Source organism: Megascapheus bottae, chromosome 20 (genome assembly GCF_031878675.1).
Source record: "Megascapheus bottae isolate mThoBot1 chromosome 20, mThoBot2.hap1, whole genome shotgun sequence".
Lineage (NCBI taxonomy): Eukaryota > Metazoa > Chordata > Mammalia > Rodentia > Geomyidae > Megascapheus > Megascapheus bottae.
The window spans coordinates 27,596,430-27,620,521 of record NC_143528.1 but is presented as its reverse complement, the minus strand read 5'-3'; positions in this window follow the sequence as shown (position 1 = coordinate 27,620,521).

Genomic DNA, 24,092 nt, shown 5'->3' with positions numbered 1-24,092 from the left:
ACTCTAAATGTGTGCCAGGGACAGCATAGCTCATGCTCATTGCCACTCTCAAAAAAGTGTTAGTCCAAGCCAATTGCCAGTAATCCTAGCTACTCAGAGACTGATAGATGATTCAAAGCCAACCCAGGCAAAAAAGCCTGTGAGTTCTTATCTCCAATTAACCAGCCAAAAGCCAGAAGTAGAGCTGTGGTTCAAGTGGTAGAGCAGTAGCCTTGAGCACAAAAGCTCAAGGACAGCCCCAGGTCCTGAGTTCAAGCACCAAGATTGCTTCTGTCTCTGTCTCTGTCTCTGTCTCTGTCTCTGTCTGTCTGTCTGTCTGTCTGTCTCTCTCTCTCTCTCTCTCTCTCTCTCTCTCTCTCTCTCTCTCTCTCTCTCTCTCTCACACACACACACACACACACAGTTTTATTTCAGTAACAATGACAAGCAAGTTCAGCATAAATGTGAACTCAACAACAATACAGGATGTCTGTGCTGGCCAGAAGTTTGGCTTAGAAGTAGAGTGCTTGCCTAACAAGCACAAAGACCAGAGTTCAGTTCCTCAGTACCACATACACAGAAAAAGCAGGAAGTGATGCTGTAGCTCAAGTGTCAAGTTATAGAGCTCTAGCCTTGAGAAAGCCCAAGGACAGTGCTCAAGCCCAGGACTGTCAAAAAAAAAAAAAGATATCTGTGTTATAAGTCAATGGCAGAATATGATAAGAGAGCATGGTTAAAGAAAAAAATAAAAATAGATGGGGATGTAGACATAGAAGAGAATGGAGAAAAATACAAGGAAGATAGAAAAGGCACCAGAGCAGGGCCTTGGAGGATTTGGAGATGTTTGAAAGTTTCACAGGTTGAGCTGAGCGGAGACCATGCTGAACTTCAAAGCAGCAAGACAAGTGATTCAGAAAATACAAACAGGACCAAGGAATTCCCTTAGGGCGGAAAACATTCCCTTGTGTGTAGGTGAGTAACACTAGGGTGTGAGTTTCATTATAAATACCCACTTGGAGAATCTAATTCTTATTTGGCAGAGAGCAGAGAAAGATTGGCAGAAGTGTTATCAAAGTATTTTCCAATCAATGTGGAACTATAATGATACTATTTAGCCAGTGTTAAATTGGGGAGGGAGAGAGATAGGAAACCATATAAAATTGCAAATATCTTAATTAATTCTCAACCAGGGAGAATTTTTACTCTCCTCAGACATGAAATTTATGGAGTGATTTTTATCAATCACACAAGGGAGCGGGCTTCTGGGATTTATAAAGTAAAGATCAGGGAGAGAACTAAACATCCTACTACCTTGCCTAGAATCAGATAGTCCACTATCTCAGCAGTACAGGAGGAGATACAGTTATGTAAGTAAGGTAGTGAGTACATTTCTTATTGAACATTATTACCCCCTCCCACATTTTTCTCCTACTTTCCCTCTATCCAACCCCCACCCCAAGTTATAAAGTTCATTTTCAACATATTATCTTATGAGTATTGCTGCTACACTGATTCACCCTTTGCCCTTTATCCTCTAAACTTCCTTTTCTTTTCTTTTTTTCTATATATTTTTATTGTCATTAATAGAAGGTTTACATTATATTCACCAGATAGAAGGTGCATTACTTCACATACATTGATACCCTTTCTCATGTTTGGTCCCCATTTCCTTCCCCCCACCCTCACTCCTCATCTTGTTTTCCCCCTTTCCTATCCAATTTCAAATAACCAAATACACATATATCCAATATATCAGATAACAAGGTGAAATATGGTAACAATATGAGATAACCAAGGGACAGCAAAAGAGATGAAAGATAACATAGTACATTAAGGACAACAATTTCTCATATGGATTTTGTTTCTATATCCTGGATGTCCTTTCATTTAGTGTCATTCTATATGGCCTTATCTATAAATCTCTGCTACGAGAGTACAAGGTTTCTACTGATTATGACAAATGAGGGAAACCATTGAGCCTATGTTCCTTTGAGTCTGGCTTACTTCACTTAATATGATTTTTTCTGTCTTTCCATTTCCTTACAAATGAGGTGATGTTGTTCTTTCTGACAGCAGCATAGAATTCCATTGTGTAAAAATACCACATCTTGTTGATCCAATCATCAACTGAAGGGCATCTGGGTTGGTTCCATATCTTTCCTATGGTAAATAGTGCTGCAATGAACATCGTTGTGCTAATGGACTTAGTATGTCCTTGTTTCTGGATGATTGGGTAAATGCCAAGGAGTGGAATTGCTGGGTCATAGGGGAGCTCTATGTTTAGTCTTTTAAGGAACTGCCATAGTGCTTTCCATAGTGGTTGAATCAGTTTGCACTCCCACCAACAGTGTAATAGTGATCCCTCCTGGCCACATCCCCTCCAGCATCTGTTATTAGTAGATTTCTTGATCATAGCCATTCTAACTGGATGAGGTGGAATCTCAAAGTTGTTTTGATTTGCATTTCTTTTATGGCCAGAGTTGTCGAGCATTTCTTCATGTGTCTATAGACCATTCTTCTTTCTTCTTCAGAGAAGACTCTCTTTAAGTCTTTGGCCCATCTTTTTTTTTAATATTTTTTATTGTAATTAATAAAAGGGTTACATGGTATTTGCCAGAAAGAAGGTGCATTAATTCACATACATTGATACCCTTTCACATGTCTTGATACCCATTACCCTCCCCCCCCCGTCTTGGTTTTCCCCCCTTCCCTATCAAATTTCAAATAACCAAATACAAATAAATTCAATATATCAGATAACAAAGTGAGATACTGTAACAATATGAGATACCCAAGGGACAGCAAAGGAGATAACATAGTACATTAAGGACAACAGTCATTCTTTATATGGCTTTTGTTTCAATATCCTGGAGGTCCTTTCAATTAGCTTCATACTATATGTCCTTATGTATCAAGGTTTTGCTCTATTGCAGGTCTCTGCAAGTAGAGCCCAAGGTTTCTACTGATTATGACAAATGAGGGAAACCATTGAGCCTAAGTTCCTTTGAGTCTGGCTTACTTCACTTAATATGATTTTTTCTAAGTCTTTCCATTTCCTAACAAATGGGTCCATGTCGTTTTTTCTGACAGCAGCATAGAATTCCATTGTGTACAAATACCACAACTTGTTGATCCACTCATCAACTGAGGGACATCTAGGTTGGTTCCATATCTTTGCTATGGTAAATAATGCTGCAATGAACATTGTTGTGCTAGTGGATTTAGTATGCCCTATATTCTAGATGGTTGGGTAAATGTTTGGCCTATCTTTTAATGGGATGGTTGTTTCTTTGGAGATTAGTTTTGGAGTGATTCAATTTTTTGAGCTGTTGATATATTTTAGATATGAGGCCTTTGTCCACTGTATGGTTAGTGAAGATCTTCTCCCATTCTGTAGGCTTTCTAGTTAATTTGCTAGCTATGTCCTTTGCCATACAGAAGCTCTGCAGTTTAATGCAGTCCCACTTATCCAGCCTTTCTCTGATTTGTTGTGTTTCTTGGTCCTTATTAAGAAAGTTTTGACCTGTGCCAAGGAGACCTAGTGTATCTCCTATTCTTTCTTGTAAAGTTTTCAGTGTATTTGCTTTTACCTTGAGGTCTTTGATCCATTTGGAGTTAATCCTGATGCAGGGTGATAAAGAAGGATCCAACTTTAGTTTTCTACATGTGCTTAACCAGTTAGTTCTGCCAGCACCCCTTGTTGAAGAGGCTGTCTAAACTTCCTTTTCTTTAGAAGCAACCTCTTCCACAAACTGCAGCGTGAATTGGGCTAGGAAGATAAGACCATCGAGCACACCCCCAATTATACTTGCTATCCTTACCTCTGTCCTGTAAGAATCCACCTGATTTAAATATAGTGAGTACTTCCATTAGGTGGGCATACAACTCAAGCCAACCAATCAGGGTTGTGCCTAGAAGCTATCCATGCAGGTCACATTTGAAGTCAGCTCGCCTAAGAAGGAACAGAAGTAGGCAGACCCAAGTGAGAGAACAAGAGTGAAGTATAGTAAGAAGAGACCCCCCCCAAAAAAAAGAATTGATAGTATTTAAGCTCCTTAAGCCAGCTATGCCAGAAAAGCAGACTTAGACTTGCATGCATTTTCCAGTTAGAGTAAGCCAGTATATTTGCTATTTTGCTTGAATTTTTTGAATATATCTGCTAGTTTTGTTGAATTTTTGCTACTTTTAAATTTTAAAAAAATTGTTTCATCCAATCACTAAAGGATTAAATTAATTTTAAATATGTTATGTGGAAAATCCATTGAATAGGTGAAGTGCTAAGTGAGTAGGATTTGGGAGGTTAAATTTAGGGAGCAGATATATTTTACATGCTACTTTTTTAGCAGTGAGATGCCAGGATAATAGCAGTCTTTTTTAAAAGCCAAGGTAAACTAAGCATCTCATAATTCATAATAACTAGAAGAAACTATACATTATTATTTAGTAAATCGAAATTACTAAGTTGTAGTACTTTAGAAATGACCATCTTAAACTATTTTTTAAAAAAGACAAATTGCTTTGAGTTACCTTTAACTGTTTATAGTTTCACCACATGCAGAAGAGTTTTGAATTTATTCTCCAGTGCTGGCCTGTGCACACTTTATTTCCTTGTGTGCTCTCTGATCTCTTCCTTTGTTTTTCTATGCTTTATCATAGAGGACTGATTGCTTTCCACAAATCTCTTTGTCCAGGCTTCCTTACCAGTTAAAGTGACCAGTGAGAGTTGGTAGGAGAAGCTGTTAGATCCCTTCTTTGTCCTTGTTTTGGTTTGTATCCCTGACAGTGACTTTTTCTATTTGATCTCATGTTTCTTGAAAAGCCTTACACATAGGAGCCTGAATTCTCTTTCAATAACCTGAGTAAACTCTATTTTTTGTCTGCCATTCTCCAAAGTGATAGGGACAGGTGTTTTTGCTAAGCCTTAGTTTCACACTCTGTTATTTTCCTTTTTAGCAGTCTCAGCACCTTTATAACCAGTTCTCCATGTAAATTAGTCCTCTGTATTAATTATTGGGTTTAAGTTCATTATATTTTATTTTTCCCTGCTTGGAGTGACTGGTTCATTTTATTTATTGTCTTACTTAAACCACCAGAACTGTGGCAAAAGACAAAAGAATAAAAAGAACCCAATGACATGACAGTTTTTGACCCTTTGAATCAGTTAAATAAGATATACAAAATTATTGTTTGCCAGTGGTGAATAAAAAGGTGTGAGATAAAAATGTGTGAACCATACCTCTGAAGCAGTGTGTAATGTAATGTTATATATAAAGAAAATAAAATAGGGCAAAGTTCAGAAGGAAATAAAATCAGAGCTGAGCCCTAGTGGTTGGAAAGGCAGACTGTGAAAAGCAGAATCATACACAGCATTAAGTAGGGAAAGGGCAATAGAAAAGGAAAAAGGCAGGAATAAATACAGTATGTTTGCAAAATATCTGGTCAGTGTACAGGCATCAATGAATCAATGGGTTAAAAATGGAGGGGATGTTGTACTGCAGTGGTCTTTTTATAGCAGAAGAGTGACCTGAAGTGGGAACCAAAATCATTGACTGGAGCAGAATCCTTGTCCTTTAGGACACGAATGCTGCAATGCCTCATCTGGTTAATGAGTACTGAACAGGAAGTTGAAATGGCATTTATTCCTCTTCTCCATCCACTTTAAAATCTTAAAATATTTAGAGACTCAGTTGCCTAGTTGCAGAGGAATTAGTGATAAGTAAGATTCATCTAAAATGTTTAATAAGATTTCTGTGGATTTATGATTGCTAAGTATTTTGTTTAGATCTAGCATACACCTAATCTTGTGCAAAGCCTGACTCAGCCTTATTTTTTGCAGTGCTCAATTTACTCCATAATAATAATTTTTCCAAAAAGGGTTGCATAAGGGTAAGGAGAAAAATATTTTTCCACCACTTAGTGCTAAAGCATTCTTAATTAACTCTAACCTTAAAGTGCAGAGTGGAAGAAAATGAGGCAATACTTTTAATGCAATATATTAATTGCTTTTCAAAAGCAAAAGCACATACAAACCCAAGAAAGAGCCTGTCATTTGATATTTGATGTGCTCTTTTGAGAACAAAAATGAAAGGAAACATTAATGCAAAGGTTAAAAATCATTTTAGAATTTATAAGTGGATTCACTTGACAGGTGGCTGATGAAATAAGATGCTATATCCTATTTTATATTAAAGCGAATTTGTTTTGTCATGTGCAGTATAATTCATATTAGAATAACTAGTAATCATTCTACTGTTACTTCCAATTTTATTGTGTGAAGTATCTGGGAAAGCACTAGCTTGCTCTTATCCAATGCCAGGCAGGAATCACAGTCAGAGCAAACAAAAGGCTTAATTATAGCCTTTACATGAAAACTGAAATAGTACACGTGGAACTGAAATCCTATCCAAGTCAAATTTAAGGGCCAGGATGTTGCTCAGGAAAAAAGTAAAGAAAAGAAGGGAGTAAAAAGAAGAGAAGCAAACTGAAATTTTAGCAGATGGAAGAAGGAATTAAGCTTCTCCCCATCTATAAATTGCTATTGGTAAAAATCCTGGTTAATATTTTAAGTCATTTTTTTTTGTGGGTCATGGGGCTTGAACTCAGCTCAGGGATTGTCCCTGAGCTCTTAAATCAAGACTACTGCCCTACCCTTGAGCCAAGCCCCACTTCCCATTTTCTAGAGGTTAATTGGAGAGTCTCAGGTCCTTTTGTGCCCGGGCTGGCTTTGAACCTTGATCCTCAGATCTCAGTCTCCTAAGTAGCTAGGATTATAGGCTAGGTTTAACTTGTATTTCAGTACTGATCATGAAAAGTATTATAGTAGGTACATTCTATATAATTTGATGAACGAAAGACTTCAATGATTTAAGTATAGTTTACAACATGGATGGCTTATGCTGGGGTTTTAAAAAAGTTTCATGGAAAATGCATAGAAATTAGTTTCAGAGTGGCAGGATCATGTCATTCAGTAAAAGGAGCTGGCTAGGGAAACAGGGAATTAATCCAGAGGGAGTTTTCACCTTTGTGTAATAGCACATCAGAGCAAGGCAGTTTAATTGTTGCAATTCTAACCTGTGATGGTGATGCCACGATGATACTGTGCCATCTCCTGAATTTAAGAAGATTTTCAGCTAACCCTTCATTGCCACGTCATTATAACAACTCCTGATGTGTCATCCGTTCTATAATTGCTTTAGACTCTTTGGCAGCACCTGTTTTGCATTGATTGCTGTATTAAAAGATATAACACAAAGGAAAAAATGAGATGACTGTCAACTGTATGTACGCAGTCCATCTTATTCCTTAGTCTTTTTATTCCTTACTCTCTCAGTCTTGTACAAATGAGATGGCCGTGGAGTTCTGAAGGTCAAGAATGGTTTTCCTTTTAAAATAGCAACGAAGGAAATCATGCACTCCCAAAGCAATTTCAGGAAAACCTTGAAAAGAGAAGCAAGCAACAATTTTCACATAGCCAATATTGTTAGAGAAGATTTATTTACCTTCATCGCCAGAACATCCTCCACCCCTTCTAGCTTGTTACCCAGCGCTACTCACATGGCCAAAACGGCGTTCAGCTCAAACCTGTGGCCTGTGAACAGGCTGAAAAGTCACAGAAAATGGAATGATCAGAAAAATAATGGAGCCATTTCTTGTCCTCATCTCTTCCCTTCCAGCTTCTCTCTCTGGTACTATGTAGGCAGCTGAGAAGAAGGAAGTCCTTTATAACAACTCTTCTGCATTCTTATGCTTTCTCTAAAAATATATAATAATAATAATAATAATAATAATAATAATATAATAACGATCCTGATCTGGAGGGGTTTAAGTGAACCTAGGCAGAGAATTTATATAATTTTTTTAATCTCTATTGATTCAAATACACAGACTCTCTGTGATGAAAGCTGAAATACTGCTCTTTGGTAGCCTAAATATAATAAATTCCTAGCACAGCAGTGATAGTCAAGCAGCTAAATGTGTGAGATCTTCAAACTCTCAGATCCTCTTTCTTGTCTGTCCCTAGAGGAACAAGAAAATGTCCTTCCTGTGACCACTGGGTCATTGTAGAGCCTGGGGCTGTGGTAGCACTTCTATGGAGAGAACTAAGTTGCATTTTAGTTGCTGTGACCTGTAGAACCTGTGGAGTCCACCAGGTCCATGTTGGCTGTCCCAATGTGTGTGTTTAACTCACCCTCCACAGAGGGAACTTGGTGAAATCCCTTTGATATAGAAACAACCCAGTGGTTGCCTGGCCTCCTCAGCCCTAGAGCTGAAGTTCTTTGTTTTATTTTAATCCTTTCGTTAACACGGAAGCACAGTGGAACAATAGGAATTCTGTACACAGGCAGATGTATCAACGAGTCCATTTTATCACCACAGAAGAAGAACATAGAAAATAGGTCTTCCAGCATGAGCTACCTAGAAGTGAACTTCTTTCTAGAGGTAATACATAAAACAGAAAGACAGAAAGACTTCCACGGCCATTCAGAGCTAAAATGGTAGATATGCAGAGATAGAAAAACGAATCCATAACACAGATAATAACCCGAAAATGGAGAAATGCGTGAACCTGAAATGTCTAAACATTTTCACACACAATAACAATATGCTAAGAAAGTTCTCCATTTTTTTTTCTGATCCTACGATAAGAAATAAATGGCAGTGATTTATTATTTCGCCAGTTCTGGGACTTGAACTCAGGGCTTGGGCACTGTCTTTGGGCTTTCTCTACCACTTAAGTCACAGAACCACCTCCAGCTTTATCTGTGTATGTGATACCGGGGAATCAAACCCAGGGCTTCATGCATGCTAAGGCAAGCACTCTACCACTACCATATGCTTCCGGCCCAGTAGTGATATTTTCTAGACAGAGAAATCCATTCCCAGAACAAGAGCTTTGTCAAAGATCACACAGTGAAGTCACACTTGATTTTCGGCCCTGAAACGCTTCCCTAACCACAGTATTCCAGAATTGTTTTAGAGGTCATTTTACATGAGTACATGTTTTCTTTCATTGCTAACTAAACAGAAATTATATATTTATATATACAGTCAGTAGACTGGTACAAGTTTTCAGTCCAGAAGGAAAATGTCACTTCTACTTGTTGTCGTTGACAACACCCTATGGTTCCATGTCCTTAACACTACAAGCCAGTAAATTGTTCTACTCCACATCTTCTCAGAAGCCAGTTGAAAGTTAGCAGATGGTTCCACAAGGGCCTGTGTAGCTACTTTTTCTGATCTCTTACTTTGTGATAGAAGAAGTATCATTTTAAACACACCTAAAAATTGATGGCAGACTGAAAATAGAAGAAAGAAACAGGTGTTGAATAATATAAAGACACAGAAGATCAAGTTAGACTTGAAACACCCTTTCCATGTTTTTTCTGACTTGAAAGCCAAGAAAAGGGCTTACTCCCTACAGGGAGAAGATTCTGAAGTTGAAAATGCAAAGTTGAGGGTTTCATCCTGAAACTGTCTCCCCTTCACAGACCAAAAAAAAAAGAAAGAAAGAAAGGACTGAATTTTCTGGCTTCTGGTGAATATCTACAGAAAGATTAGTCTTTGAGTAAAGGCCTGTTATACATACATGAATTGTTAGGCTCAAAGATTACAAGTGTGGCAAATTCTTTTGCTGTCAGTGAACAGCATGAAAAGAGATATATAATTGTGTCTAAAGATTTGTGGCTTAGGGTGAGTGTAAAATATGAGTCTTAACAACGTCCGCTTTTTGCAGCTTCTGCAGGATTTGCTTTGCAAATGCATTTGATTCAGAGAAATAGCACTGTGTAATTTGTGCACTGGCATAATACATGATCCCACAATCATTTATTCCCTTTCTTCCTACTGCTAACAAAACAATTTAGCAAAATTACCTGTATTTGAGGCAGTGGAGGGAAGGAGGGAAGAGGCATTGGAGGTGAAGAAGGGGTCTAGTATAGAACGGTGTCTTTTAAGAAGTAATCTTGCCTTAGGGCAATATCAAATGAGCAACTGGTAAATGTAGTTACAGAACATTTCATATTTTTCCAGTAATACTTGGCAGTTGATATTACCAACACACAACTATATTGCATTTCTGTTGGTTTTGTTCTTATCTTATTTAATATTCCTTCATAAGTTTTTCACTTAAAACATAGCATAGAGATGTAGGAAGAAAATCACATGAGTGCATAAATAATTCATATGTACCTGAAGGCATAAAAATCATGCTAGATTGAAAAAAAACAAGTAGTAAGAAAGGTGAGCAAGAAGTTAAATTTAAATGTGGCTGGGGAGGGAAAAAAACATTAGAAATTTAACTGTGGGAGTCCGAAAACTAATTCTAATAATGACACCACCCTCTCAGTGAGAATGCACATAACCTCATCATCGCAATTGCACCAATTTGTCCAGAGTTGTCTTGAATCTGAAGACAACTGCAAGATGGTTAAGGTTGGGATGCAGAACGGTTAGCTCAATATAAACAGATTTCCAACTCTATTTGTATAGTATTCTTCTTTATCTTCCACCATAATAATTCTGAACTATGCCCAAGTCTCGAAGAAACACTTATGAATCCACATGAACACTTCAGCGGCACAGCATTGTCTCTACATTTCAGAATACCTCAGGTTCTGATACCTAATAAACGATGGTGACTGCACTACTTCAAAAAAATGTTCAGAATGTAAGAAACACCTTGGCATCAGTGGCTCATTCCTGGGATCCTTGATATTTGGGAGGTTATTAACAGCTGGACACATCAGCTGCTGTAGGTCTGTCTTCCCAGCTAGGTGGAAGGTCAGTAGGGGGAGGATCATGGTTCTAGGCCAGCCCAAGCAGAAAAGTTCATGAGATTCCATTTCACTGGAAGAAACTGAATATGGTGCTGCTTGCTTATCATGTCATTTACGGATGGGGAGCATAAAATAGGCAGACTGAGGCCCAGGTAGGTGCAGAGAGGGGATGAATATGAAGCCATATTTTTTTCTGTACAATTATCTCTCAATCACAATATCTTATTTTGCTGTTCAATGAGTAATTACCCATCATACACTAAGTACCTTGTGTGTGTAAAACAAAGAGTGAAAAGGATGAAATCAAAAGAACAATCATGCTAATATGATCTGGGTAGATACCTTCCAGTAAATTCCAAAGGTATCTCTATGCTAACTCTCACTTAGCAAAAACCGCGCCCCCCCCCAGTCATTATGTCTGACTTGAACCATTTTTCCTTATAAGGAAAGGTACTTTTAGCCAAAGAAAGAACTGTCATTTGAAAGATCAGATCAAATTCCTGATTAGAATTGCCTTCTCTGTAATGGTTTAGTTTTGCCTTTCAATTATCTTCTGTTCAGAAAATGAAGAATTAAGAAGATGATAGTTATGGACTCAAAGTCATTATCAGATTGCTCATAGGACCAGAGGGAGGGTCAGTGGTGTACCGATGGCACAGACTGAAGGAAGTGCAGAGACAAAGGTATCAAAGCAGAGCAAAAGCAATGCTTTCTAGCTCTCTACCATGACGAATGATGCATTTTATCCTCCCTTGCTCTGCTAATGACCAAAATATTCTTAGAGAATATTTGTTTATTTATGAGAGCCATTGGCATTATAAGGCAGAAGATCAAGTGCTATCAATGAAAAAGGAGATGAGATAATTAAGAGCATAATCTCCCCCCTCCCAAGGAAATCCTCTTATAAACAATAAGACCAAATTAACAACCACTTAACCTATTCCCCCAAAATAAGGTAATGTACAGATTTAATTTTTTTAAATTGTTGTCACTCTGCTTCTTGAAAAAAAAAAAGCAGTGCATCCTCTTTCTTCTACTCTGGTCTTACTGAATATGGAAGTTTGAGACTATTTTTTAGAATGAAAAATTGTGACCAGGTCTTAAGAACTCCAAAATACTAGCAGTTTTCAGAGAAGGACATTTACAACCTCTTTGGAGAATAACTAAGCCCCTTTTCTTTAAAGTGGGGTGTTTAGCCCCATGCAATTAAAGCAAACTAAATAATCCTTCTTCACAGATGTCACATAAGAAAAACACTCTAACAGATTTTTTTTGTAAGAAAAGAAAAAGAGCAGAAAGGACGTTCAACTGTCCAATAGGTTTTATTCAAAAGCAAAACCAGGAATGGGCAACCACATTTTCCTCTGCCTTGCTGAGGAGGAATGGTAGGCTCCCCTTCCTTAAACCAAGGGTCCCTCTTTATCAGGCAGAAAAAGTGGAGTGAGGCCGGGTTCCTGGAAGTGGAGTGAGATGGAAGCACGATGGGATAAGCGGTCTTACTTTGGATGGAGGGAGAACCCAAGTTCCAAGAGCGTGGGGTGACGTCAGCGCACGATTTGGCCTTGGTCCCAGGCTCTCTTTGTTCAGGAGGAAGAGGAGGGGAGATGATTCAGCAGGGTTGGAAGTGAGGACAATTCTAAAGATATGTCTGGGGGTGTGGGGAGAGGTGAATGCTTTCCGTTTAACTCATTTTCCATCAATTTCTTTACATGCTTTTTACATAACATTATACTTGAAGTTAGGAGTAAAATAGATTATTCAAGAAGATTCTTCTCTAAACCTCCCCCCATGCAAGCCAGGCATGGTGGCTTACGCCTGTAATTCTAGCATCCGGGAGGCTGAGACAGGCAAAGAGGAGTTCAATGCTATCCTAGACTGTGTAGTGAGACTCTGTCCGAAAGTAGACATAAATAATCACATAAAACCAAGAAGTAATCATTTCCTGAACATTATCTATAGCAGAATAAGCATTTGATGACAGTTCTAAACATTTCAACCCTTACTATTATCGCTTACACATTTAAACCCTTACTATTATTGCTTTGTAGGGGGAAAAACATGGTGGGGGCTAGTTCTAAATTCAAAACTGGGCTTTTACACAGATCTATTCATTTTTCTTTTTTCATATATTTTTTAAAATTTATGCTATTACCATCCAGTTAAGAATCATTATTTTATTTTATTTATTTATTTATTTTATTTTTTTGCCAGTCCTGGGCTTGAGCTCAGGTCTTGAGCACTGTCCTTGGACTTTCTCAAGGCTAGCACTCTACCACTTGAGCCTCAGCACCACTTCTGGCTTTTTGCTATGTATGTGGGGTACTGAGGAATAGAACCTGGGTCTGCGTGCATGCTAGGCAAGCACTCTACCACTAGGCTAACCTCCGGCCCCTTTTTCATATATTTTTATTATAATTAACAGAAGAGTTTTATTATATTCAGCAGATAGAAGGTGAATTACTTCACATACATTGACAGATCTATTCATTTTTCTTTTTATGGGTTGTGGGCCTTGAACTCAGGGATTGGGTGCTGTTTCTGACCCTTTTAGTGCTGGAGGCCAACACTGTACCACTTTAGCCACAGTGCCACTTCTAGGTTTTGAATGGCTTATCAGAGATGAAAGTCTCAAGAGGACTTTTCTGCAAGGCTGGCTTCAAACCTCAATCCTTAGATCTCAGGGTCCTGAGCAGCTAGAATTATAGATGTGAGCCACTACCACCTGACTAAATATATTCTGAAATGTGTCTGAGTCTGTGTTTCATTAAGAAAAAAGCAGAACAAATCAGTATAACTGTTCCATAAAGTCACTAAATGGATTAGAGGAGTTATTAAACTGAAATGAAATAAAAATGTAATGTTTTTTAAAAAGAAAGCATTGGGCTAGGAATGTGGCTTCATGGTAGAGTACTTGCCTAGCATGCACTGAGTTAGATTCCTCAGTACCGTGCAAACAGAAAAGGCCAGAAGTGGAGCTGTGGCTCAAGTGGTAGAGTGCTAGCCTTGAACAAAAGAAGCTCAGGGACAGAAATGAGGCCCTGAGTTCAAGCCCTAGGACTGGCAAAAGAAGAAAACATTTTCCTAATAGTTTAATCCAAATTAATGTAGAAAGAAATGTCCTGGCTCTCATTCTTTTCACTCCTGTGCATTATAATATGTAACCTCTGTCCAGGCCTAGCTCTGTGGTATTGGAGTTGTTTCATACAAATTCTAAAGGTAGTAACAACTACTAGAGACTCCTTTGAAAAACAAAGCAGAATTGAGATAGAGAACTTGTTTTTTGATATTGAAGACGATGTTCAAGGATTGATTCTAGCTTTTTTTTTTCATGTACAGTGTTGTGACAGGAGAGGCTAGGTTGGTGAAAATGACTAACTCCAAAATTTCTTGGCTTTCAAGCACACATTTTACATATGTTTTGCTATGCTAATTTCTATAGCAGGTTTGGAAGTAGGACTCTGCCTTTGAACTTCACTCAGGCATCTTAGTTGGCCGAACAGCTACCATCTTAAATATTGTCAATCACAAAGCCACAAGGAAAAGATGAATGTGGTAAGAGACAAATTTCTCTACAAAAGAAATTGCTTGCTACACCTAATTCGAAATGTATAAGCAAGTATAAGCCCACAATGTGTTGAGAAAAATAGTCTGGTATTTGTAAACTACCATACCTATTACGTAAGAGAACTATTTACTAATTACATTATACTCCCACAAAGTGGTTTTACTTTCAGTTGTTCAGAATTTTACTTTGACAGCTATGCTAGCATGATCCATTGAGCCATTTATAATAGTGCATTAAATTAAGAAGTTCTGAGATTATCTGTCAGGTATCATCATAAATTTGAAGGACATTTTCTAATTGGGTATTTTTCTTTTCTAATGCCAAAGAAGTAAATCAATTTTTGTTATGCATTCTCTTTATATATATATGTATATTATATATATATATATATCTTACTCACTTACTTAGGTCTTTGAGCAATGTAAGTTCAAAATGATTGGAGCTTTTTCATCTAAGGTTGAAATTTGTTAAACTGTTAAAATGGCATTAATTAACAGCAATGACTGATTATTAAATATGCTTTGGCATTTCAATTACCCTCATCTGTAACCAACTTCATCTATATATTGCAAGGCACCATGAATTTTCAATAAATTAGGAACCAGAAGTGATTTTCATTGGTCACTACTAGTGGAACATTTTTGTGACCTCTTCTACTTCATGGTAAATATATTACAATGGAGTCTTAAAAGTGAACTGCTGCTGTCTGGCTAAGAGTCTTATTCAGGCTGTCTTTCTTTCATACAAATTCTGTCACAAATAACTGTATTGCTTTTATAATATTCACCTCTAAAAACCCTAATTTTGGTCTTCCCTTGACTTCCAACAGGCTTTCAGCTTGTGCCTGTTTGGTTTGTATTGATGCTGTATTGCCACATGTTGGATAAGAGTGAGTATTTTTTTGTATTCATTGTTTAATACAAAGAACACACTGTGCACTCTCCTGCTACTTGAATGCATTTCAGCCTTTCAGAACTCCCACAGGAGGATGACAATAAAAGTAGTCAGTAATTGTTGATGAAAGCCTTGCAACTTCTGCAGCGTGTAACAAAATTGAATTGTGAACAAAAGCCTGTCCTTTATCCTCCTTTGTATTCTGAGAAGGTTTACAGGAAACTCAGCTATTGTTAAGTATGTTACTCTCCCACTTTAGCAAGTGCACTATAAGATAGAACTCGATAAAAATCAAGACCATCTCACAAATTGGATCTTTAGTTGACTAGAAAAATATCACCTCATACTTAAAAGTTTGGTGTTCTGTTGATGAGATTACAGTGTTTAAATATTCCAGATCTGCAGTGGCCCAAGATTTACCTGTCTTTGCATTAATTACTGCCTCAAAGTCACCATAAAATATTTTTATTGTAAATTTTTTGTATGTTAAAGGCTATGCATTATAAACACCTATGTATTTGGAACGCAAACTCCATAGAATAGCTTGCTTAATTTACATATTAATTTCCTTTTCCATTCATTTTGGTATTACCTGTACTTGCAAAATTACTACAGTGCAGAAAGAATATAGTAATTAATACAATTCTAAATTAAAAAATATGAGTGAGAAAAATAATGCTATAATAACAATTAAAACCAAGAATAACAAAATGAATTGTTCTTGGAGCCAAGTCTTTGGGCTTGTGCATTATTAAGTTTGCATTCCAATTGCCAAGTGACCTATAACCCCAACTCCTTAGATTGATATTTGGGTAGATGGAGAAGGGACCAATTTGTACTGAGTTACTGAGTGAAGTGGTGGAATCATTCCATAAATGGAATGTCTACATACTGAAGTGTATGAAAATACATGTTAAAATAATGCACTGTTTTAGCTCTGCACCAGTGGCTTAAATAGGAAGCTGAGCTGAGAAGATTGTGGCTTGAGCTGCTGAGGTAGAAAAGTCCACAAAACTCCATCTCCAGAATAACTAGCAAAAAGAAAGCCTGGGGATATGGCTCAAGGGATAAGAGTGCCAGATGAGCAAGCTACCTGATATGTATATGCAAGAGGGCTCTGAGTTCATTCATCATTACCATCAAAGAATATAACAATGTACACTATCAAAAAATATCCACTTGTGAGTCAGGAGTTTGGCCTAGTGGTAGAGTGCTTGCCTAGCATGCACGAAGACCCAGGTTTGATTCCTCCATACCACATGCATAGAGCTGAGGCTCAAGTGGTAGAGCTCTAACCTTGAGAAAGCCCAAGGACAGTGCTCAGGCCCTGAGCTCAAGCCCAGGACTGGCAAAACAATATCCACTGTATTACACAGATATGAATTCTTATTTACAGTGCTATCAGTATAATTAATATTTAAAAATCTTTCAAGTAATTCACAGATGACATGATCCTCTACTTGAGTGACCCAACAAACTCCACTCCCAAACTTATAGAATTAATAAACTACTTTAACAAAGTGGCAGGATACAAAATTAACCTTCAGAAGTCAGTAGCCTTCTTGTACACCAACAATACACAAACAGAAGGCCAAATCAAGAAAATGATCCCATTCGCAATATCCCCCAAAGAATAAAATACTTAGGAATATACTTAACCAAAGATGTAAAGGAATTATTCAATGAAAACTATAAAAGACTAACAAAAGAAATTAAAGAGGGCACTAGGAAATGGAAAGACATCCCATGCTCACAGCTAGGGAGAACCAACATAGTGAAAATGGCTATACTGCCAAAATGGATATACAAATTCAATGCAATCCCCATCAAAATCCCAAAGACATTCTTTACGGAAATAGAAAATATAATCCAAAGATTCATATGGAACAAGAAAAGACCTAGAATAGCCAAAACAATTCTAGGCAAAAAGAGCAATGCAGGTGGTATTACAATACCAGACTTCAAACTCCACTATAGAGCCATAATAACAAAAACTGCTTGGTATTGGCACAAAAACAGACCAGAAGATCAGTGGAACAGAAGACCCAGAAATAGAACCACACTTGTATTTGACAAAGGAGCCAAAGATACACAGTGGAACAAACACAGTCTATTCAATTATTGGTGCTGGCAAAACTGGGCAGCCACATGCAGAAAACTAAAAATTGACCCTAGCCTTTCGCCATGCATAAGCCAACCAACTGGGAAAAGATATTCACCAACAATACATCTGACAAATGCTTAATATCCAGTATCTACAGGGAACTCAAGAAACTAATCCCCCCCAAACCCAATAAACCATTCACTAAATGGGCAAGGGAACTAAAGAGAGACTTATCAGAAGAAGAGATTAAAATGGCAGAAAAGCATATGAGAAAATGTTCATCATCTATGGTCATAAAGGAAATGCAAATAAAAACAACCCTAAGATACCACCTTATCTCAACAAGAATGGCCAAGATTTTGAACTCAGATAATGACAGTTGCTGGCAGGGTTGTGGAGAAAAAGGAACCCTACTACACTGCTGGTGGGAATGCAGACTAGTTCAGCCACTCTGGAAAGCAGTGTGGAGGTTTCTTAAAGAACTGAAAATAGACCTTCCCTACGATCCCGCCATACCACTTCTGGGCATCTATCCTAAACATCATGACCCAAGATATTATAAGGACACCTGCTCAGCTATGTTCATCTCTGCACTATTCACAATATCCAGGCGATGGAAACAATCCAGATGCCCCACAGCAGATGAAATGTGGTATATATACACAATGGAATTCTACATAGCCAACAGATAAGGTAAAATAATGGCATTCGCAGGGAAGTGGATGAATCTAGAGCGAATCATGTTGAGTGAGACAAGTCAAGACCTAAGGATCAAAAGGCGCATGGTATCCTTAATATGTGGCTACTAACTCCAAAGAGTACAAGAGCGAGGACTCAATAACTGCATACCCAAAGCTATGAACATGGTAATGGAAATATAAACATAACTATATAGACATAAAAGCCTATGACTCTATAGACATAATGTTTTATTTCATAAATTAATGTTTCTATGACATACAAACCCTTAGCCTAATTTTGATTAAGTTCTAAATACTAAGTCCCAGTGATTATAAATAGAGATTCCCTCCTTCTTCACTTGTTTGTTAAACTTGTCATTTAAAATATGATGTAAAAATCAACGTTAATAAATTTTTTAATAAAAAAAGAAAAAAATCTTTCAAGTAAAACAACTTATACTTCAGAACATACATACTCTCAGTTTACAAACCATCATTTAAAAGAAAAATATAATGACAACTTCTGGTTTCTAATGCAGAGATTCCAAAGTCAAGGTAGTAAAATGAAATCTAAAACCTCAAAATCAAATGATTAGACCTACTATCATCCCCTACCTCCATTATTTCATCTTGAGAACATACCTGATTTTAGGAGCTTCTTAAAGCTTATGATATGGAATCGAAGAGTATATTTACATTGCGATGACTACTAACCTTCTATTTTCTCAAATTTAGTTAAAAATAAATTCTGATAAGTTTCATAATTTTGTCTATATTTCTCCTTTCTTATGTCTCTACTCCTAAAGTGTCATTCCTTGAAACATTAACTTTTACATATTTTCCATAAAGAACTTCAGAAAAAGTTATGAGTTATGGTCAATGATTCTTCTTCCCATCCTCCCTTACATTCTACACACACACACCCCACAGAGTAATCCCTCAGGGTGAATCATGACAATGGTTTTTCATAGCAAACTTATAATGTAAATTATTAGAGCACAAAACTATATAAAAGAAAAAGTGTTGTCATATACTTGTAGTGTTTTAAAAAGTAATACTTGAAGCTGAGCACTGGTGGCTTAGAAATGTAATCCTACCTACTGGGGAGGCTGAGATCTGAGGATCACGTTTTAAAGCCAGCCAAGAAACTCATTGCCAATTAACCACTAGAAAATAGGAAGTAACTCAAAGTGGTCAAGCACTAGCCTTGAGCAGAAGCACTCACAAACAGCACCCCAATTCTGAGTTCAAGCCTTCTGATGGACAAAAGAAAAGAGTAATACTTGGTGCAGGGAGCCTGGAGGCTTAGCTATCAGAAGAGTACCTGCTTAGCAAGCATGAGATTCTGAGTTCAAACTACAAGCAAAACTGAATAAAATGGATATGTAAATTTATTTTTATGAAAGGTAAGAATGATTAAGCAAATGGAGTTGCTATTTGGTTTGCTTTGTTTTTATTGTTTTGTTGCATGTTTTTGTTTGTTTGTTTGTTTTTAGAATGCCTCACTATAGCCTAAGCTGGTAAAAACTCACTGTTTAGTCCAGGCTACCTTAGAACTTGTTATCCTCCTGCATCTGCCTACAGCGTACTGAGATGATAGGTGTGAAATACCATGCCTAGAAAGAAATACTTTCTATAATTATTAATCACTCTATACAGGTTCTCTGGCTTGTTAAAGTATCTTACATTCAGAATTTTGTATCCTCAATCTGGCACAACTTACTCATTATTTGTTGAATAAACACATCAACTCATATCATCTACCAACAGTGTTATAATATTTTTGCATGTTTCAAATAAACCTGAAAGCTTTTCATGAGTGAGATACAAAAATTGGTGTTGCATTTAAGAAGAAAGATATTCAAATGCGTTTAATACTAGGAATAAAGTCTTTTTTAAAAAAAAAGAAAAGAAAGGAAGTTGGACAATTATAAGGAGTTTTCTGAAAGCTAACCACTGGTTGATTTTCTTTAACCTTTGCTGACAAAGAAGCGTCTAATCACATTGAAAATGTCTCCTTCTGGTGAAAACAGTTTTATTTTTGGAATGCAGTTTTTGCTACCTGCTACTTTTCTGGTTACCAAAAGATTAATTCTTCAAAGAGGAAGTCGTTCATCACTTTTATAACTTTACTGAATATCTTATTCTGTTTGGAAATTTTCTGCAGCAAGCAGACGTGTGCTGAAAGTTCAACCACATCACATAAAATTATATTATTACAAAGAAAGGCCAGGCTATGCATGCCTTTCAATTTTGTAGTGTGAGGGATCCAAATAGGTTAGTAAGTTGCCCACATTAACCTCTTTTCTATATCACATCTTATTCTAAAATATTTGCTTTCATATCAGTTGTTTCAACTCATTCCAAAGCTCCTTGAAGAACACAAACAATAGCTGGTAGTCCCAACACCACATTTGGAATATCGTAGGCACTATTTCAAAGCAAAAATAAAAAATGATCTGACAACATAAAACCGGAACTAGGGTCAAGTTTTGTTTTGTTCTGCTTTGCTTTGTTTTTGGAACTAGTTTGGAATCTTTAAAAAACAAACAAACAAAAAACAACCTGTAACTTTGCCAGGCACCAGTAGCTCACATAGCTAGCTACTCAGGAGGCTGAGAATCGTGATTCAAAGCCAGCCGGGGCTCAGAGTTCAAGCCCCCCAACTTCCCACCCCCCAAAAAAGTAACTTTAAGAACCAAAAACTCTCTTATGTTTAGATATAATCCTGAGATTAACATGGAACTCTAAGGTGTTTGAATGACACGTGATTATAGGCATGGACCCTCCTACATTCTGTACAGTCTAGCCATCCGATTTCTGTCCTGGATTTCTCCTTTATAATCACAATGCTGAGTGATAATGGACAGGCAAGCATCCAGTGTTTACATCTATTACAATATTTGTCATATTAATTAATGTCTAGGACTATAAGCTTTTTTTAAAAAAAGGATTTTTTTTTCTACCATGACTATCCCTACCATGACTATCTCCACACCCTAGCTCAAGCCACTATTATTTAAAACTGAGCAAACTAATATGTCTTCACTTTGACACAGGAGATTCGGTAAAGAAATCCCTAGACTGGGATCCAGTGGGTTTAAAGCATGGTATGGCCATGTACTTCAATCCTGTCCTCTTAAAAAAACAAACAAACAAGTTAAATAGTATCATTTAATTTGCTAATACCATCATTTTATGAAGCTACTGGATGCGTGCACCATCATAAACTGAAGAGATACTTTGGTGCCCCTGAATGTGATTGCTGGGTACACAGTGTAGCTGAAAAGAGCAACAATGGAAGAACGGTCTTTCCAACAGAACTTTCCTACAGAAAGGACTGTCCTTGAATGTGTGGTTGGAAATGCTCCCAAGTTATGAGGCCTCTGCTGCTCTGCCTCTTGAGGCTGCTCGACCCAGCTACTGACAGAGAGGATCAGAGGTATACAGCAGTGTGGTCTTTCCCCTGCAGTCCATGCAAGACAGAATTCTTTCTACCACCTTATTTATGAACTGCAGGTATTATAGTTTGGTGTCAAAACAGCAACATATTACTTTTGTGGCCCTTGGTAATTTCCATTTGAAGTCTTATAAGATCAGTCAAAATTGAGGTCAAATTCACCCCCTATTATTTATCATTTCTATCCAGTATCAAAATAGACGGCACATTATAGGGCATGATCTGGACATGTATCATGCTAAGGTTAAAAAGTGTGGTGTCCTAGACATTTGATCAGTGAATCTCTATCTGGCAAGAGTCAAGACTCCTATGGTTCAGAGTAAATGAAATACTTATTATAGATGCTCTAGTGTTTGGTTTCTCTGTTTTCTACTTTTTCACTTTGTCTCATAGGTGTATAAATAAATATATTTAGTTAGCTACAAAATAAGGGGATGGGGAATGTCCATAGTCCCTTATTGGGAAAATACAATGTTTGTTATGTCTTATGATTGTTCTTTTCCAGTTATTATTGGTTACCATTATTTTAGTTCAATAATTAAGATACATATGATGGAATATCTATATAAAATAGAAATGTAGCCATGCTTATTTTTTTTCTAATAATAAATACCTCAGCCTATGTGTTCATTGTCATTGGTATTCAGAAAAGGATTTACCCTGAAAGTCTGTGACCCCCAATACATGTTAATATTCACCAGTCAGTTTTATGAGATCCTTCACAGACTTTGGAGATGAGGTTTGCCTTGAAGATTTTTGTCTTATAAACAGGAAATGACACATTTAAACAAATGTTCCATCCTAACCAACATAATGTAACTTAATAAATCATGTGGTTTAATAGTGGCTTAGGTATGTGTCTCAGTTGTCATATTACTGACTTTGCCCTGTCCCATACAGAATCTATTCCATCTTAATACTTTGTTTTTAAAAAATGGATTTAATTGTAACAACCATAAGAAATAAACCACACCTATACTTTCAGACCCATAAATTATCCCAAAGAAGGATCTATATTAAAATTTCCCAGATCCTAGAAGATCTTCTGATTTATTAATGTTTAAAACCCCAAAGGCTCCCTTGTCATTCCACGTAGAAATCCTCTCCCACAGCCTAAAATTAACCATTAGTCTTTTTTCTTCTTTACTTTGGCTACCTATCCTCTCTATAAACTGTAACTATAATCTCAAGAAAGAACAGTCACCTCCCTAACTTGAGTTGCCCAAGCCATGTACAAACCAAAGAATCTTAGACTTTGAAACATTCTTCATATACTCTCCAATCCATTAAGTTTTGCTGTAGAAAGTCTACTTCCTGTCAGTGGGGTTTTATAAATGGGCTGCTAGAAAGAGAGATCGAGTACCAATGGATAAAAAGAAAACTGACATATTAAAAAGAAATACAAGCCCGGCGTGGTGCTCACTTCTGTAATCCTAGCTACTCAAGAAGCTGAGATCTTAGGATTTCAGTTCAAAGCCAGCCTGAGTATTAAAGGCCGTGAAACTCTGATCTCCAATTAACCACTAGAAAACTGTAGGTTTCACTGTGGCTCAAGGGGTAGAGTAGTATCCTTGGACTAAAGAGCTCAAGGATAGCGCCCAGGGCTCAGAGTTCAATCCTCCACAACCGAGAGAGGGGGGGAGGGGGAGAGACAGGAAAAAGAAAGGAAATACAAGATACCCTATATAGCATGTAGCATCTATTAAAACATTCACTTTTTGGTACCTGTATGTAAACATAAATCATGAAACTAGATGAAAAATAAAAGCTCAGATCCAGCCAGGGGGTTGGGGTTCTGTCACTGGCAGAGTACTTGCTTAGTCAAGTGCCCTTGACCACCAACACTGAAAAACAAACAAATAGAAAACAAAAAACCAAAACTCGAGATGACAGGTAAGCATCTAAAATATACATTGTTTATGATTCCCAAACTTAAAGAGGCTTGAATCTAAGATAATCAATAGGCAATAAGAAACAAGTACAGGAGGCCAGGAGTTTGGCCTAGTGGTAGAGTGCTTGCCTAGCATGCACTAAGACCCAGGTTTGATTCCTCGGTACCACATATGTAGCAAAAAGCCAGAAGTGGTGCTGTGGCTCAAGTGGTAGAGCCCTAGCCTTGAGAAAATCCAGGGGCAGTGCTCAGGCCCTGAGCCCAAGCCCAGGACTGGCAAAAAAAAAAAAAAAGAAACAAGTACATCAGTTATTTCCAAAATGTGGTAAACTTGGGGATAAAAAGATCATTAGGGAAAATCAAAAAATGCAAACATTGTTCACTTTCACAATTATATGCTTATTTTCATATGTGTAGAAAATAACATTATGCTTCTGTAATTTTACTGATATTATTATTTAGCACAAGGCTTAATTTAACTTGATAGAAAACTACATAATTTCAGTAAACATATTAAAGCAGTAGTATACTTCAGTTCTAAGTAGTACTAAAAGTATGAACTTCATTCATGAAGTTCAGGCAACACTAGCATAGTCAGTTACTAGAATCAGTGTCTCACCTACAGTATGATTTGAATATTGTAAAACTGAAATTAGAGGAATAATATAAAGCAAGTGTGGTAATTTGATGCATCAGTTACAACAGTTTTAGATAGTATCTTTGGGAAACAATAAAGTTCCATAA